At 35.5% G+C, this 17,573-nt stretch overlaps 1 long non-coding RNA gene and 1 pseudogene across 1 annotated transcript; both read left to right on the plus strand.

Annotated features, from left to right (window-relative positions):
- The first annotated feature begins 7,134 nt into the window (after positions 1–7,134).
- LOC148854540 (uncharacterized) lies at positions 7,135–10,368 on the plus strand. The gene is made up of 4 exons (XR_016112296.1): positions 7,135–8,098; positions 9,381–9,962; positions 10,050–10,193; positions 10,276–10,368. It is a non-coding gene; the product is annotated as an uncharacterized LOC148854540 (long non-coding RNA).
- Positions 10,369–14,311: 3,943 nt separating this feature from the next.
- Positions 14,312–17,239, plus strand: LOC148854541 (pyrroline-5-carboxylate reductase-like; annotated as a pseudogene).
- The last annotated feature ends 334 nt before the right edge of the window (positions 17,240–17,573 follow it).

Below are 17,573 nucleotides of genomic sequence, written 5' to 3' on the forward strand. Positions count from 1 at the left end.
AGCATAAAATTGACCTCTGTATTTCCACAGTGTAGTAAATTCTATCTTACTCCATGTTGCCTGAACTGGTAAAGGGAGCTTTTGGTATTCTGAATTTAAAGCAGGTAAGTCAGGTACCCAAAAGTATTTTTTAGATGGTTTCGATTTTGCAGGGCCATGTGTCAAGCTTCTCCAAGCTTTCTTTTTGTTTTTCTCTGTTTGTTTATTTTATTATAAATATTTTTCTATTCTGGGTCTGACCTTGTACATGCCTTTAAGCAGTCAGCTTTGTTAATTCTTTGCAGAGTGATCGGTCTGTTAGACAAACTAACAGATTAAGACTAATGTTATAAACCAACAATACTGCAAATTGAAGATAGATTAGCGATGGATTCAATGGGGCAGAAAGGCGGGAAGGTGTTCCAACTTCCAACTACCCAGAAGGAAAATCAAGTGTACGACCAAACTAAAGGGCAACGATACTTTTCCGACCGTAATAACACCATATCTATTGACGTAGTGGCATATATCCCCCTTACATGGAGCCTGGTTGCTACAGGTTCAGGATGTGCATGGCTTCAGTTGCGCAGGGCTTTTTTAACAGCATCGCTGAACAGCTAATAAATGTGTCCTATACGACTACCCAACTTAAAATCATGAAATGGAAATTTGAAACTGATTTGGGCACCTTCCGTTTTTCACAAACCAAATATGCCCATAACCAATTCCCCAGTGAAAAAACATGAAATGCCCCTTTTTAAAATGAAGATATAATTGAGCTAATGCGTAAGGATATTTTTCTTCTGCAAAATAAGTCCTTTTTGTCATGCACTAATTCCATTTTCACAGCTACATTCTGAAATCTGAGCAAAGCCCAAAAGAAAACAGCCAAACACAAGGTCGTTTCAACATTTTCACGAGTCTAAGAATTCCATGAAGCCTCTAATCTACTCTTATTATATGTAAGGGTAAGTGGACCAGATCACTTGGGTTTAAGCTTCAGTTCAAATCCAACATAAAGCCATAAGATAGTTGGTAAAGTAGTATTAGTTGCTTTTGGTTCTGTAGTCTCCAATGTGCCGAAACTAAATCCAGAATCACAAATCCCTTGTTTGAGAAGAAAAACTGTAAAAAAGAACATAACGTGTTGGCTTTCTTCTTACAAAAGCACAGCTTAGCAATTGAAGCTTCAGTACCAACAGATTTTATGGTCTGTGCGACTGTGTACATCCAGACGTCCAGTTGTGTATTTGCCAACAACACGCATGCGGATGTTTGGTTGCTGGCTAACAATTACCCTTAACAACCATACGTAGAATTAACAAAATGGAAAATGCCCACATGCTCAAGTTTCACCTTTGCTTTCTATTCTTGATTACCACATTTTTTTACTTCCTAATCGAATTAAGGTAGTTCGAGATGGAAGAATGAAAAACAAACAAAGTTGAAGAAGGGAAACTTATCGCCACAACTTCTAAAATAGAAAAGATGAAGCAAAAAAAAAAAAAGGAGTGCCAAGGGTTAAAAAACTTGTTTGTTGGCAAGTATTTTGGGCAGACCTAGGCGATTGAGAGTGAGACTAAACCTGAGTCCAACAATAATACACAGAGGCCCCGCTCGCTTTTTGGGAAATTATTTATCCGGGTAAGTATGTCCCATGAAACACTTATACAGGTAAATCATAAATGCATTTACCCATGTTCTTTTGTTTTCCAGGTAAATAAGATAATGACTATTTTAGCCATAAAATTCCATTTTTAAAAGGGGCAAATTTGTCACATCCAAGTGTTGGCTACTTTCCCTCAGGTGGGAAGGTTACTTACCCACCTAGGGGACAGGTATCATTTACCCCGTGTAATTGATACCTAGGGAAAATAAATTTTCTACAGACCCCACAAATAAAAAAAGAACATGGGTATCTTGGTTAATGAGAACGAAAATTCCATTGATCAACTTTCCCCCTCTCAAAATCCAGAAAACAAATAGGCCCTGAGATGAAATTTTCAACCGAAAATGATGCTTCAATTATCTGCAATGTGAAATACTCTCTCAATGGAAAAGCTTGTATTTTTTCTTTTTCCCAAATCAAATATTGGAAATTTGACTTCATTGCCTGCCCGATAGCATGGAAGTTTTTATACATGCTTTATGTGATATGGTATGTTGTCTAGAGCTGTTTTTGGGTTGATTTATGTTTTACTTTCATATTTTTACTTCTAAAACCATTTGAATGGATTTTTTTTTTCAAAATTATATTTTTAAAAATAAAAATAAAATATGGCATTTGGATATATTACTACTATATGGTATATTCAAATGCCATATAACATCCATATATGTAGTCATATGGTATAAGACATTTGGTTGAAAATAGTTCAATGCTAAATGTCATTCATGTATGATGTTATTGACACATATGCATCATTGAATACATTCAAATGCCATGTGTGTATATATATATATATATATATATATATGTTGCAACACATCATAAACATGTCATTAAATACATTAAGATGCCACATGACATTTATATACTCCTAATGTTTAAATACATTCCATATATGTTGATATTAGGGATGGAAATTTCCCCTGTGAAATCGGGGCCTTGCCCCGAACGGGGCGGGGACAGGGAAAATAAATTTCCCCGAACTGGGTACCGGGCGGGGATAGTTTTGTATATAATTCTGTGAACCTAAAGGTAAATTAGTAAAATATCTCTAGGCTTAAAATTGATATTTAAAATATCCCCAAGTTTTCCCTAAACTTTTAAAATCCTAGGATCCCATAATTTTATTTTTGAATTACCCCTAAAGTATTATAATTAAATTCTAAAAGACCTTCAAATTCCTATATCCTATGTATAAATTGTCCATAAAATAGATACTTTTTAAGTAATTGCCTTGGAGTGGGAAAAATTCGGGGATTCCCTGTCCCCGATGGGGAATGGATGCCCCACCCCGCCACCGGGGATGGGGCAAGTACGGGGCAAGGTATTGTGATTTTGGGGTGAGGATGGGGAGGGGGTGTCCCACCCCAAACCCGCCCTGTTGCCATTCCTAGTTGATATATGGTGGGGAATTACCACACATTTAGGGGGTATTCTCTAGCGTGGATGAGAAATTGGTGGGTGTGGATTGGTCCACACCACACCTTGTGGCAGGGACCAATCCACACCACACCACAGTCCATAGCTGTTATGAACTGTGGACAAATTGTGTGGATAGGACCAGCCCACACCCATAGTGGTGTTTTGTGGTATGGTCCACACTACACTTCTTTGATTCCATGTATCTCATGTACATCGAATGAATGACATACACAGTTAATCATACATATGTAATTTTTGCATTTTGTATGATAAATATTTTAAAAAATGCATCAATGAATTAATATTAACAAAAAAGATCAATTTTTTATTATAAAACAATAGTAAAATAATTAAAATATATATTAAATTTTAAAAAAATATTATTTTATTGATAAAAACATTAAAAAATATAAAAATTAAAGAATTAAGTAAGAAAATTAATATTTTATTGACAAAAATATTAAAAAGTAATATTTAAACAATTGATATGAGAAATATTTTGCAAGATAAGCATGACATCTAACAATTTATGCAAACTAATAAGTTCTGTGGACTTGAAAATAGTAACTTTCATATTCAAAGACCAACTCTACTCTCATCTGCAAAGCAGGTGGTGGAGGTTAATAGGGAGTATCATCCTATTGGTGACCCAAATAAGAAAGCTCGGGCAAAAATCCAAGGACTGTTGAATCACAAGAAAATGTGATCAGTGGAATTTTGTGCAAATTCATAGGTATAATTTGGTTTTAAGTATTTTCTACTTGTTTGTCATAGAATAAAAAGAAATTTGAAATTTGTAATAGAGTTAAATAATGGAAGAAAAGATGATCAAGATAAAAGGAGAAGAATAAAAGAGAGAAAGGAGAGAAAATGACCGCAAATGTTGATTGTTGCATTCTGATTTTATAAAACCACCAGTCCATCACCTGCCAGATTGGGCCATCTTCCAAATCAGTGATCAACAAGGACTGAAATCAGAGACTATCTTCTTTTGAGCATCAATAAGAAAATAGCTTTGGGCTGCCACTGCTGCATTTCGATTTACTATAACTACCAATACATGACCTAGACCTATGGTTGGATTGATGACCACTGTTACTGATGGTTATGGACCTTATGGTTGGATTTGTGGACAAACCAAAACTAAAGAACACACATGCTCAAGCTCAGAGTTGGAGATTGTGATCACCAACCCACCAACACAATACCTAGAAAGAAACAAAAAAACCAATAAAAAAAACAAGAAAGCAATGCAGTGGTTCGATGAAGAGAAGAAAAAAAAGAGAGAATGTTGTTAAAAATTAAAAAAGGATGCAACAAGGGTCTTACCTTTGGTGAAGAACTTGGATGGCGTCGGTGGAGCACAGCAGAGGTGGTGGAGCATAATAGCAGAGGTTTGGCAGAGGAGACCTTGAACAAGATATAGGGTTATAGATACTGTGCGTGAAACACAATATCAAAGGCAACCCGTGGAAGAAATCATCCATGAGAAGAAGCTGTTGCCAAGAAATTAGGGTGTGGATTGGACTGGTCCACAAGATAATGTGGACCGGTCCTGTCCACAATGAACTGAATGCTACTTTCATCTCGTGGCGTGGACCGAAATGGTCCATCCACGAGATATAAACAGTAGTGAACAGCACCTTAGTTTACGTACATGTTTTAAATTATAAATTATTTCAAAGGCTCAAAGGTATGAAATAATAAAATCCAGTTTTGTGCTTTTCTATCATTCTATGTTACTCAAAAAATGAAAAAAAAAAATCATGCTAAACAAACACAACCATATATATTTTTTAGTTTCAAAAGTATGAAAATACTTCAAAATAAAAAAATTTACCTAAACTGCACCTTGCTTTCCTTACCCTACCTCTTTCTCGTTATCTTGTTTCACTGATGATCCTCCGTGATGTAAGATTGTTTGAAGTGTGAGCGCAATTGCATTTTCAAGGATAATGAGATGAAAATTTTGATCAATAAGTTGTTTTGCAGGTGGGAACATTTGAATCGACGTCCGTGGTACGAACCCTTAACCATCTCTACTGCCTTAGCAGGATGCCATCTTCAAAATAATAACGAATATATAATTAAAGTGGTGAGAAAAAAAAACCCAATATCTCATAAAATGATCAGTTACCAAAATCAGGATGGTCGATGTTGAAATCTATGTTTTCGATCGAAAAAAAAAAAGAGAAAGATTTCTAGTGCTTGTCTTGCTTAATTTCAAAGTAAAATCATAGATTTCTATTTATAGCCTGTTACTCTGTGGAACATATTAGAAATTATACTGAGGCTGCATGTCTTAATGCGTCATGTATTTTGTTTGACGTGAGATGCTGAATTGGATGTAAGATTCTTGAACGCATGTGGTTTGTGGACGATACCGAAAGAAGGGCGCCTAGACAGCTTTTGTCTTCTTCTGAATCAGGAGCTACCTTTAGAGGCTTTAAGTTTAGGTCCAGTACCAGCATTGCTCCATATTTCCATTTAGCAGACATACATTGTGCATGTGAGATGATTACGTATTATATATATCATGTAGAAAAGCCAAGGAGGGCCGGCCGGTCCGGTACTACCTCCTTGTAAACGATCGAGAAGGGGTAGCTTGAAAAATACTGTTCGAAGCTACAACTACTTTGCCATGTTGGGTTCTTTCCACGTGGCGAGTTCAGCCATATCGTCCTTGGCCGGGTCTCAAAATTTAATGTGTTTCAAAGTAAAATTTCCTTTCAAACACTCTCCAAAATCTGAGAGACAAGTTCAAAAGGGACCCGTATTTGATTGAGCAATTAATTAATCTTTGCTGGATCCTGGTCGAATTCCAGGATTAGGTAATTAGTAGCAAGTGTTACTGTGATTTGCAAAAATTATCCTATAAGTGGTGAAGAAGCAGTGCAGAGAAAATCCCCCTACAGGCTATAGGGCACAGGCTGCAGCAAGTAAAACTCTCCCCTTAGGCCTTATTATGCGGGGTGGGTGATTAATGGAGACAGGATGGGATGGTGTCCAGCACATTTCGGGAGCCAGAGAGTGCCGCTGGCGAGTGGCGACAGCAAACCTGTCTGCGTTCAAGAGCCAATTCTCGGTGCCTTAGTACCCTCCCAGCTGGCCTATCGTAGTGGGGATTCCCACCACCCGATAAAAAGCCTTGCTTATTTTATTCGTCGGAGACAAAACAAAATGTCAGGACGATGAGAGAGAGAGAGAGAGATGGTGGCGTCAGTGGCCGAGAGACGAGGGGGACCTGGACCTGGTGGTGGACTGGTGGTGGTGGTGGCGCTGGCGCTGTGGGTCCCACTATTAGTAGTAGACTAGACTAGTAGGGAGGGTCTAGCCGTCTAGGGACCGATCACCCATGGAAACTGGGGAGCCTGATGCTGATCAACCCCTCTGGGCTCTGGCCCTCTCTCTCCCCTTCAGATTGAAAGTTGAAACACCATCCTGACATCCTCCAATACGCATTCATGATTCATCCATCTCAGACCAACCGAGTTGGCGGAGGAGAATCGTCGGCGCATAACCCGGCGCACAGGCCGGAATGATGGGAAATTGGTGCGCAGGTCACTCCAAGCAACAGATTTGAAAACGATTACTCATCGGAAACCTTCGACCTCCCCCCTCCCTCCTATTCTTTTATGCTTCTATCTTGTCTCCCTCTCCCCCTCGTTCTTCGCCCACCGCCTCCCACGGAGCGCACTCTGACACCTCCCGGTCCAATCCGACCGGTTCCCACTTCGTTACACTGGTGATCCAATGAGCGCGCTCTCATTGGTGTTCTTGTACGTGTTTATTATCTATTGGATTAAAGACAAAAAAATATAAGTATACAACCTTCCAGTTCCACTGGAGTGACGGTAGACGAAAGAGCGCACCTGATTTATTCCATGAGAGCGCGGTCGTTGAATCATCAATCCACTTCATTATCGGTTTATTAAATAATATTTCATGATTCATCTATCTCCCTCGGGAACCGCCGATTACGGCCTACGACACGTGGTGTCATTTTATTCGATTGTCACACGTGTGGTAAAGCAGTTAAGAGCCATGAACCAAAGGTGGAGCGAGCAGCTGAATTACTCTCTCTCTCTCTCTCTTCGTCGTCTTCTTGCTCATTTCCTCTTTTCCACCCTTTCTCATCTTTATTTAAAGGCTCTTGCTTTGTCGAGAGCTTAGGCTACCTAATAATATTAACAGCTATTTTTTTCTTTCCATTTTTGTTTACTCTGCTGCCTCGTTTCTTTACGTTCTGTTTTTTTTTTTTTTTTCGCTCCAATTTTTCTGTAATATATTTCCCTCGTCATATAAATTGATTTCCATGGCTGATTTCTTCTCGTTTCTGGATTTACTTTTTATGTTCTAATGACAATTTTCCGGGCATGTTTAACCTTTTTGCTGGGCTGCTGCGGTTCTCTCTCATCTCCACTCTTGATCTTCTGATACGCCGGTTTTGGGTTTTCGATCGTTTAAACTCGGAAATTAACATTTGTTGCACTGTTTTGCTCCTTTGCATCTTGCTTTGAGATCTACTTAATATAATTGTTCCTTTTTTCGTAAAAAAAAGAAGGTTTAATGATTATTCTACAAAGTTTGATTTCCTTATTTTCACCCCTCACCCTGATTTTTGCTATAATTCTACAATTTTTCTTCTCTTACAACCATTTCTTTCCTTGGTTTAAATACATTTCTTACTTGTTTTCTTTCCTTAATTTACTTGTTGCTTGTTCTTCCCATAGATTTCAGTTCGAAGAAGATAAAAGAAAAGAGTGGATGAAGAGAGAAACAAGGAGATCCGAAAAATAAGATCAGTAAGATCCTACATGCTTTTCCACGGCTTTCTTGAACTTAGTACTCAGGTCGGTTTCTCTCTCTCTCTCTCTCTCTCTCTCTCTCTATGTCTCAAGCAAATGAAAGCAAAGTACATCGACCACATCTCAGTACAAAGCTCAAGAAAGCTGTGGGAAAACATGAAAAGATTTTGTTAATTTCCTCCGCGTTCTCCTCCTCTCTCCAAGATCCCATCTTCACGAGGTAACGATCGCTTATCTCTCTGCTTTGCTAGAATTCGAGCGAGGAAAAGCTAGATCTGGTTCAGGATATCATAAGCATGCTGCATTTTGACTGTAAAAACGTTCTCCTTGTTTAGATTTGAACCAGATCTAATTTTCTCTATTACAGTAAAAAAATAAGAAAGGATCTTCTGGTTAGTTTTAGTGTTTCTATTCTGCAGATTCTTTTCATTTAAACAAACATCATGTACAAGCCATATAAGCCATAGCTCTAGCTCTTCTGAGGAAGCCAAACTGTGAAACCCTAGATCTTTTTTGTTGCTTCACTCCTCACGATTTCTTTTTCTTTTTTTTAATCTTTTTGGTATCTCGGGATCCGAAGACCATTCAGATCGCGTTCTTACTCGTATTCAGCAGCTTTTACTTTTGGAATTGTTTTATATATCCATTTGCAAAATTTACTTCATTTTCTGTAAATTGTATTGTATTTTTCTTAATTACAGTAGCATTGCAAATAATATGTATTTTAACTCTTTCTTCCCCAACTTCATGCAAAGTTCTTTAAATTTGATTATTTCCATATTATCTTTGTTTAACTTGCTATCTTCAATAAATTGTTGAATATAAGAAAAAAAATAGGAAGACCTTTAATGGAAAAATGAACATTAGATGACACGAAATCAAACTGTTCTTTATTTTTTCTCTGAAGAAGAATTCAAGGGAGAAAAAGGAAAATTGTCAATCAAAGAAATCAAATCGAAGTGATACGGTTACATTTCCTTCTTTAATTTTGGCGGACGAAAGTAGAAAAATAGAAAGCAGTGGACCCTCACTGGTTTGTCCATTAATGGCCATGGGGGGTCAGCAGTGGTTTCAGCTTTTGGTTGCTTTTCCTGAGCTGGAAGAAGAGCAAGAAGCTGTGAGCTGTGTGTGGGATTGGAGATGGTCTGATCATATTCTGATATTCTCTTTTTTCTTCCCTCTTCCTTTTTAGTGTTTTCGGTAAAAATAAATAAATAAAAAACACAAGTGGGTACGTACAAACGATGGTATTATTGCTTCTTAATTCACCCCAACCTCACAGTTAACGGTTATTACCCGTAAAGTTCAAACCAGTTTTGGTCAATTGCATACTTCACTTTCTAATAACACCTTGTGCTGTCAAAACAAAACAATATATCGAAGTCGATTGTAGTAATTAACTTCTCATCCCTGTCTTGCTTTTGCTCTGTGTTGCTCTATTTTATGAGGCTTCTGATATATCTTAATAGTCTCTAAATGAACCAATCACCTTCTTCCTATAGTTCAAACAAAGATCAGAGAACCTGAGCACATGACAACAAAATAAAATTTGGCCCAGAGCTAAATCATTGTATTCGTTAGGCCATCATTGCGAGGGGACTGTATGGCCATCTGGTGTTGATTAAATGGTTATTGAAGTGTAGGAACAAGAACACCAAGTGGTAGGGCTCTTCTCCTTTATGTCTCTGCTTCAGTTGGAGCAATATCAATTGGAGGTCTTGGGCGTTGGTGTAATTCTCCATTTTCTCTTTGGGCGGGTGGGTGTGGTATAAATATGGATTAGTCATGATGTCGAGTAATATGAAAAGAAAGTTCCATCTCGTTAAATGAAGGAATTTATAGAGAAGTGGCACCGTGGGGAGAGCTAGAGAGAGGTACAGTGGATATGATTTGCAGTTTAGCTAGTTGATGGTGGTTGGTTCTTGCAATGGCTTTTTCTATATATCTTCATCTTGCAAATGCTTCTGCGCTCATAGAATTATATGAAGTCGAAGATTCTTTCAAACATGGGGTATGTGGCTGACATTGATCTGCCCATCATAGCTAAGGCTACGATACCACACAGTAGTCATTCTGATGGAGAGGTATCATGCATACACAATATTCAGCAATTGGGTCTTTTGGATGCATATACAGATAACACGCTCTAACACGGGTTGTTTTTGTTGCAGCTAGGGATGAGTCATCCAAACAAAGATTTGAGCCTGTAGAAGTGGAATCATGTCTCTCAAAAAGGGAGTTTTTTTTGGGCAAAGTTCTTGGTACCTCAAATCTGATCATGGAGCAGAATTGTTTATAGTACAGAGCTTTTCAAGGTAACAGAAAAACTTTGAGTTCAGTAATGTCAATTGTGTGTGTAATCCAAGACGCTCAAGACACAAAGACCTTCATATATAGTTGACACTGGCCAGGTGATTGGAATATAATAGCCTCCCGATCGAATGATTGGTTGCTCTGAACACAGATACGTGACTCTTGTTTGATGTCCAATCTCAATTTGCATAGCCGCCGCTTACTCCCTCCTTCTCCCCCCTCCCCCCCCCCCAAAAAAAAAAAAAAGGAATCGTCTCTTTCATTGCTGTTAATGTGTCACAGGTGGGGCTTAAGAATTAAAATGCGACAAGACTGTTGCACATCTTTTCTTTATTGGGTGGTCCAACAGGCCTACTTAACAACGTAAGATCCATAGACTTGACAATCGTATCTCTTTGGTATGAGCAGCCTATAAGCTTATTAGCAAACTGGAAACTTGTTTGTTTCGCTCTTCTGATCTAGACAAAATTCCAGACATCACACGGCATCATCACCCATCGCTCTTTCGCACACATCAGCTTTTACGGGATTGCCGATGGTTCCCATGCCCTAAACCCTGATGTTCATTAAAACATGGTAATATTTGTAAGCCAATTGATCAGTATTTGTGGAGACCATTAGTCCTAGGCTGTGTTTGGTTGCAATGTGAATTTATTTGCACTGATGCAAAATCATGGTAGTGCAAATGGTTTCTGTTTTATTTTTATTTCAAAATTTACCTTATTTTATTTGATTGAAATACAAATAAAGTAAATAAGACCTGAAGCAGAATACAGTAAAGCCAAATTAAACCAGAAATTTGCATTATTTTCATTTGCACACCCAAGTCTTTGTACTAGTGCAAATAAAATTGCACTACAACCAAAAACAACCTAAAAATTAAATAGTTGCAGCATAATTCTTATTCTTACAGAGTTACAGTCCATGTGAGGGGTAATTCAATGAGGGTGAGATGTGGACAAGGTAAACGGAACCGTGGGGTAGCAAGATGGAAGAACAAACACCCAAGAAAAGCTGCTTGCTGTACAACATAGAGAGAGTCTCATGCCGTTCAATATATGGGAGGTGACAAGGTAGAAACTGGGAGTGGTTCATGAATTTAGAGTGGAGTTAGCAACTGGGCCTGGCGTTTTTTTTTGTCACGGCCTGGACTGGTTCCACCATAGGTTCAGTGGAAAGTAGGGCTGGCTGGACCAGATAATTCATGGTCGGAGTATCCATGCAGGTCCCAAGTGGGTAAATGTTATTTTTACTAGGGTCATTTATTTAGACACTCCTATAGTTTCATGTACTTACTAAAACCTAAGTTGCATATTATTTAAACACTCTCATAGTTTATATATGTTTTACTTAATTGACCCTCCATCAAGAACAATTTTTATTGGCCACAAGAAACCCTTGGGCTATGTTTGGTTTGAATGAAAAATTAGGGAAAGGAAGGAAAAGATAGGAAAACTTATAGATGGTTTGTAAAAGTTTTCCTACCTTTCCTTTCAGTTCTTTTTCCTTCAAACCAAACACAACCTTAAGGCACACTAAAAATAAGAAAGGGGTTGGTCTAAGGTTCTCATTCTAAAAAATAGCCCTAAAAATTTTCCTATCAACCTTTTAAAAAACAAATAAATTCTCTCCCAAATCCCAACATCATAACTTTTGTTTGGAAAATGGGTGGACTACATGTGATGAGAACTTTTAGGGGTTTTTTCGGAATAAAAAATCTTGAATCCATGCCCTTTACATTTTCCACTGTCTTTAATAGGTCAAATGATCAAATGAAAATACAAATGGTTTTTGTCGGAGTGTTGAATAAGTAAAATAATTGCAAAGGAGTTTTTGTAAAATGCAAAACTAAAGGGTTGAACAATAAAGCTATAAGAGGTGGGCAAGTAAATGACCCTTTTAATTACTAATATTAATTATAAGATTTATAAATGGAGTAACAGCAAGTAACTGCTGCCGGATAAATAGCGACCACGCTACAGACAGCTTGGAGATGGTGACAGAATACACTGCAAGACAAATTTGTCCCAGATCCCGACGTGTCTATAGTGAGGTTTCCCCAGGCAGCTTACTGTTGTACTTTGTAAAATTGTAATCTGTGACAAAATTTCATTCTTTTTTTCTTAGTTACAAAGCCTAAGAGATACACTATACTATACTTAGGACACAATCGCAGGGGATAACGACACTATATTAATGCACAAGCTTTCTTATGGGAAATTGAAGCAGAAACCAGAAAGAGTCCCATGTAGGAATGGCAATGGGATTTTGCATGCCTCGTTATCGATTCCCAACTCAAATAACTTGCCCTGTATTTTAGCAGGGATAAAAATTTCAACCCCATCCCCATTTCAATCCCCAAATTTGCTCCACCCCGCCTTGGTCACTCAACTTGTAATTTTTCTTTTTCTAAACCTACCTAGAACAGGGCGGGGTGGACAGACACCACTCTCCATTCCCGATCCTCAAAGTTTCAGGGTTAACCTCAATCAATCGTCAAAAAACCTGCCTTGACTGGGTGGGGGTAGAGCCCGATAGGAACATTATTCATTGGAGAACTATCTTACTTTTCTTAATTGTTCGAGCCAATATATGGCATGTACTTCTTTTTTTGTAATTGCATATTTTTCCCTTTCCCTTAATATTAATTATAAAATGATCCATGTCTATCAGGTATTACCAAACTTAGAACTTTACCAAATGCATCTAATTAAATAAGCAAAGGAAGAAATGTAAATCTAAAATGACAAATATAAATAATTTTTAACAATGCATTGTGTTTAATAAATATTCCATATTTTAGTTATGTATTTTGTTTGTGTCATTAATGTGAAATTGGTTCCATTAATTTACTAATTAATAAATTAAGTAATTCACTTAATTGAATGAATTTTCAACTACATTAATTGATTTAATTAACTATAACTTTTACTTAACGAATTAAGTAAATCACTTAACTATACCTAAATTAAATAGAATTAATAAATTTAGTTTATGTAATTGACCCGGGTATTTCTACCCCCAAAACTAACCCATTCGGATAAATCAATTTAAATTAAATACATATCTAAATTTAATTAATTGACCCAAATTTATATTATCTAAATTAATTAATTGAATGAAGGACACCAAATTTAACTATACATTAATTAACTAATTCCCTTAAGTGAATGAGTTATTGAACAAATATTAATTAATTTAGTTAAATTAATTTGGGCTTCTTAAAACTAATTTTGTTATAGATCGTGCTAACCAAATTATCCTAACTACATTAACGTATTAATTATACTTCTCATGTGCATCAATTGTTTACGTGAATTAATATTTAACTTAATGTTAATGAAGTGAATCCAGTGTCAACTTTTAATTTAACCAAATTACGTTAACTACAGTAATGTATTTTGCTTTTATGGTCATATTTTGAATTAATGAAGTTAAGGTCAAAGTTACTGATGAAGTCTAACTTAATGTTTTTTTAGATTATTATTTCAACTTAATTAACAAAGTTGCCTTGTATTTTTTTTTTTTTTTTTGGCAATAAAGTAAAGTTACTGTATGGAGTATGCTGCTAATGGTTTTTATTAAATGGTCGGGGTGATAATAGCGGGTCATTTAAGACCCGTTTTGTAGTAATAGTCTAACTATTTAATTATTTAAATAAGCAGTTTAAGAATCACGGGTCAGGTTGACCCGGCCCTCCAAGTGTAGAAAAAAGTTGAAAAGATGTTACATTTTCCCGCTTATGGAGCCTTCCTTACCCGTTTGTTTCAAAATGGGTTTGAGTAATGGGTAGTTGAAGAGGGCATTTATCAACAGCTGATAGCTACCCAAGACTGAAAATTTCACACACACACACAGTATGAATAGTGAGGAAGAACTTTGAAACAGAGAAGAGAAGAAGATATGGGAATGAATAGAAAATAAAACATGGGAAACATACCTGGTGCTGAAAAGATATGTGGGATGTTGAATAGAGGACATTGATAGAGAGGAGTTTGAGTTTGGGAGAGGGAAGGAGAAGGAAACCTTTCACCGTATGTAGCTACGTTTTAGCAAGCTTCATTTTATTTAATGATTTAGAATCTTTAAGATTGGTTGATAGGCATGATGACATGGCATAATGGAAGGGCAGGGTAAAGGAAGGTGAGGAAAGAGAGTTAATGAGAGAGCTGGGAATGAGTAAGAGACAAAGGAGAGAGCATTATGGAAAAATGAGAGAAGGGGGAATGGGAGAAGGAGAGAGCTGTTGATGTGGCCTATGTCACTATATAATATAGTACTAGTGGGGACTCGTGTGGTGCACGAGCTCTTTTAAGCGGAAGTTAAACAATAGAAATACATGAGAGTATATAATTATTTTATGTTTTAACTTTTTAATAATTAATCCGATCGAACTCAACCTGAGTTGGTCGGTTTTCTAGTATTTCCGATCGACTTTGATTTAGTAATTTTTCAACCCGACCAAGTTAGGTTAGTTTCAATTTGGCTATTTGTAAATTGACCAAAACTGAATGACCCGACCATAGATATATATTTTATATTTTAAATATAATTATTTATTATGAAAAAGTGTAAAATTCCCATATTTCTTAGTCGAAAATAATTTATTTCACAAATTTATTTTTAATAATACCACTATAAGTTATTAGATTTAAATTTTTTTTTTAAAGTTTAAATCTTTTGAAAAAACAAAGCAAACCAAAAATAGACCCAAACCAATACAACCCAAGTTGGTGGGTTTTTCACTAATGGTTAATTGGTTTCGATGACAAACTCCCGACCTGACCATGTTGATTTGGTTGGCGAAACAACCTGTAATTGAATTGAACCAATCATTGAATACTCCTAATTTCAGCTAAATTAATAGTCAAATCTCTAATAAATAACAATAATTTAATATCCAATAATTATTGAAAATTTATACCATAATTACACAATTATTGAAATAAATTTATAACAAAAAGGCAATAGATATCTAATAAAAATATAATAACTATAAAAATACAATACTAAAAATATATTAAATTAGTCAATAAATAGTGTAATCTCAGATAATAGTTTAATCTTTAATAAATACTAATAAACAAATTAAAAAATACATAGTTAATAAAAGTAAATTTATGAAAAATATTGAAAACATATTGATAAAAAAATACAATAAATAATTACTAAAAGTAAAATAAATATTAATTTCAGTATATATAAATATATAATGAATATACACTATTATTGTAAAATTATTACTAACAAATGTTAATTTGTTTTGAAAGCTATTTTCTATAATTATAAATTTATATAAGTGCAATTAGTTATTTACAATATTATTTATTTATTTAAATAAATATTTTTATTTAAAATTTTAAAATATTAATTATTTATTGAATTTAATAATCTTAAAAATTATAATTAGTATTATTATTAAAAAAATTGTTATTAATTTTGTAAAGTACTAAATTATTATTAAGTATTGTGAAATATATTATAACTGTTTTTCTACTTTTAAGAAAATTTTTAAATTTATTACATAATTTTGTTATTTTAACTATTTAAAAATTGTCATGTTAAATATTTTGTTATTTAAAATTTTAAATAATATGTAAAATATTTAAAAATTTTCATTTTTTGAATTTTATTTATTTTAATGTTATTACATTATATTAAATATTTTTATATAATTATTTAAATATTTGTAATGCTTTTTATTTAAGATATTTAGTTATTGAAATATTTAAAAAATATTTTATTTTTTAATGTTAAATATTTATTATTTGAATAATATTTAAATTGAATAATTCAAAAATTATAATTTATATTGTTACTATATAATTTTATGCTGAATTTTGTAAAACATAGAATTATTAATAATATAAATATTATTAAATATTGTATGATAATTAATTTTTAAAGGGTAAAAGACTTGAACCTCCCCTGCTTTTTTCTCTAAATACTAAGACCACCCCTCTTTTTTTCAAAATGGACTGAGACCTCCCCTTTGGCATGACATGATCGGACAAAATCCCTCAAATATTTGTTTCATGTGACTTCGCGTACTAATAAACTTTTTCAAAAGTCCAATAGTACTCCTCTACAATCGCATTTCTTTTTAACAAAAGACGAACTCAATTTCTAATTCTAGGAAAGACGGAGAAGAGAGTGCAAGGACCCAGTGCTGTGTGTCAAGGTCAAAGACCAGTGGTAGAGAGCTTCAGAAAATCTTCATATTAGATCAGACATTTGGGAAGAAGGACAAGTTTCTAGCTAGGAAAGGAAATCAGATACCCGAGAGGCGAGAACCAAGAACTGTAGATACAAAGCGTCAGAAGCACTGGTTCTAACAATAGAGGCTCTAAGGATACAGAGCGTCATCACTATAGCCTATAGGAGTGATGAGAACCGAGAACTGTAGATACAGAGTGTCATCACTATAGCCTAAAGGAGTGATGAGATCAAGTGTCTAGTCTGCTTCAAGGATCTGAACTACTCACAAGGATTTTGATTGCGAAAAGGCTTTTCACTCTTCCGATATCACAATTTCCCACCACAATGAGGAGGTAGCTGAAGACAACGATGAGGTGATTTTCTTTGCGAAGGTGGTTTTGAGTTAAAGCCACTGCTACTAATTAAAGTGCTTGATTTGCAGGGTTGGCGGGTTAGTCACAGCCGATTTATAAGAGTGATGTTAAACAGTACTCTTGCTGTATGTAGTTGGCCAGAGCCGTCAAGCAATAACAACGGTAATGCGCTTGGAAGAAACCGCTACATAAGATATGGCGAACTGATTGCTAATTTGCTTGGAGCCATTGGAAAGATAGGAAATGTTGACGAGAAAATATTGTTCAATTTGATGCAGTTACTAGTTTGAGTGTTCTTACATTGGGCTGACTTCTCAAACAGTTCTGGGAGCAGCGCCTACGGCCAATAACACAGGGAACGTACCATCCTGCAGGTTAGTTAAAAGATGAATCACTCGGAGGAACTACAGATTGTTGGGATACATGAGTTAGAAAAAGTGTGGATTCTGTGGTGCCTTGATGATCAATGTTTTTGACTTGTTGCTGCTGCTAAGCAGAGCAAAGAAGTATCTCAAAGTTGACCTTATAATATTACTTACCGATATTCTGACATTCTTTTTTGGTTTATATTGGCCAGGAGCTAATAAATTAAAGAGACATTTCTGATCACACGGAATTAGAGATTCATACTGGTCTACGTGTGATGGTCCTGAATTTTTCAGTATTCAATTTTATCGTTTGAAAATAGATTAATAAGTCAGAATTACATATTAAAAGAATCAAAGACTTTCACCAGAGAGGAACTCATTGACTGAGAAGAAGGGAGCCCTCTTTACAGAAGGGTTTTTTATGTCAAGTAATTAATGTTAA

This window comes from Nelumbo lutea, chromosome 4 (assembly GCF_056320005.1).
Source record: "Nelumbo lutea isolate HS-2025 chromosome 4, American lotus-T2T, whole genome shotgun sequence".
Lineage (NCBI taxonomy): Eukaryota > Viridiplantae > Streptophyta > Magnoliopsida > Proteales > Nelumbonaceae > Nelumbo > Nelumbo lutea.